Genomic DNA, 2,561 nt, shown 5'->3' on the forward strand with positions numbered 1-2,561 from the left:
TCAGGATGGAATTTGGGACTAGGGAACATTGCTATAGCTTTTTTTACTATGTCGTTGTTTGTAGGTTTTTCTCTTAGTTTAGATAGATACTCTAATAAACACTATCTTTAACTGTTCTCCATAAAACCCCCACACAGTATGAATTTAAAACCCAGTAGCTAGCAGCTTTGTAGCTTTTAATTAATTGCTGTTTATGTTAGTTTTATGCGCAAAATAAACTTCTTACAGCATTTTACTGTGGGGTTGAAGTTCATTTACAGCAGTAATATTTAGAATGATAATTTAACAAAAACAAAAGAGCCATTTTAATATACATACACTTTTTATCCATCTTGCAAACCGAGCAGATTCTGTGCTCTGTGTGCTTCAAGGCCAGAGAGCATCAGTGAACAACTTTAGTAATATTGGTACCGAGCTGCACAGGGATGCTTTTTGAGTAGATACAGGGGAGCACCAAATAACGTTTAGAACCGGGTCTGAAATTTCAATTTATGGCTTAAGGCCGTAATGCAAGCCGTGGTCAGTGTATTCTCCCTAGAGCAGACACAAGCTTTATTAGAATTTTTCTGGTCTCCCTATGAAGGCCAAAAAGTCACTTATTACAAGTCATTAGATTCACATTATGCATATTTGGAACAGCAATTCATCTATCTTATGACAATAACTGGTCGGAAAGCACAATAATGTAGTGAAGACAGAACATCCTCTGAGCAAAATGATTTGTAATTGGAGTGTAGTGTCGAGGCTAGAGAATGGAGTACTAATGTCCTACTTTTGTAAAATTACTTATATAATCAGCAAATATACGTGCAGACCGAAATAACACTGCAATCTAAATTCTGCATTTAGATTCTCATGTTCAGCGGAAGGGAAAGACTTCCAGAAAGCACCTTATTCTTTAGAGGAAACATTTATACAAAAGGAAGTGCAGACTTACCCAGATCCAATACCTGTCTAGTACAGTGTAATGATTCCCCATGTTTAAAGACACCTGATTCTACTGTGCTGGATTCTGAATACTCATTGCTTAACAGCTAAAGATATTGGGTAGAGAAAAACATCTCATTTCTATGGGGAGAAAGGAAGTGATATTATCTTGCATATGCACATCTAGACAGTTTATTTTATGGGTAGTCAAATATATTTGCATGTAAGTGTGACAGAGACGAAATAAGATGACACAGACAGTGTGCGCATGAGAGAAAGTGAGAGCTAGAGAGAGAGAGAGAGAGAGAGAGAGAGAGAGAGAGAGAGAGAGAGAGAGAGAGAGAGAGAGAGAGCATACTGGGCTGTCAAGACAGTCGTACCAGAGATAATCTGTCAGCACTAGATGGCTATGGTGAAAATAACAGCTCGTAATCCATATTGAGCATGTATTACTGATGGACATAGCACATTAACAGACTCATTATCTATTTCAGACCATATGGACCTGGGCTGGGGTGGGTCACTGCAATGCCACCCTGAGCTGCTCACCCTAATTACAACAATTACAGCATCTCCATCATAAGGGGCATTTATGGAAAATGGTGGCATGGCCCATCAAGATTGGTGTCACTGATCTCTGAACTAGCAAGGAGTTAGAGATATCAGCATTATGACCTGTACAAAACCCAAACCTGTTAGTTTTTTCCCAGTTATTCCTGCGCATATATCTGGCAATGATAGTTTGCTGGAGCCATATTAGATACACAAGCCATTAAGAAATCACATTTTATTCGTTTTAATGTTTTTGCTGTTGTTATTTAGAGTGAAAGTGCTTTAATGCCTTTATTCTTTTTTAAGGTGTTTTATCTTGATCAGGATTACAGGATTCTGAGCCTATCCCAGGAACACTAAGAGTGAGGTGGGAATATACTGTGTACAAGATACCAGTCCCTCTCAGGACCACAAGTGTACATTCAAAGTGAGAGCCAGGGAGCCCCAGGGGTCCATGAGGAATATGGAAAGGTTCAGTGATTTTATAATTAAAGTATAGTGGTGGAAATCACAACTCACAACCATTATAAAAGCTTTAAAAACTCAAAACCTGCAGACAAATAATTGTATATTTGATCTAATGGCAAATGTAATAAATAATAATAATAATAATAATAATAATAATAATAATAATAATAATTAATAAATAAATAAATAAATAAATAAATAAATAAATAACAGTCATCATCATCGTCATCATCATCATCAGTTTCCCTCTGTTCCCTTTGTCCCAAAATTAAATAAAAAAAAGTAAATCTGTGCTGAGGTGGTTTATAGAATGTATTTAATATTGTATTTATATCAGAAACAATTTCTAGAACTTCTCCAACTATTGGTCAAAAGTACCCTAATGAACTTAAAAGTTTCGTTATCATATACTATATGCTCTGAGTGAGCAAAGCAATGTCAGAGAAATCAGCTTAAACAGCTGTGCAAGTTTAAAGGGATGATCGATTGACGTCGATCCCAAGCAATGGTGCTTTACGTGTCAGTCACCGCCCGCCTTCAGACGCAAATGATTGGTAGTTGAGGTATAAACGCGCGCGTCTCCTCGATTCCGATTGGTTGTATTAATACAAACA

This window comes from Tachysurus vachellii, chromosome 6, assembly GCF_030014155.1.
Source record: "Tachysurus vachellii isolate PV-2020 chromosome 6, HZAU_Pvac_v1, whole genome shotgun sequence".
Lineage (NCBI taxonomy): Eukaryota > Metazoa > Chordata > Actinopteri > Siluriformes > Bagridae > Tachysurus > Tachysurus vachellii.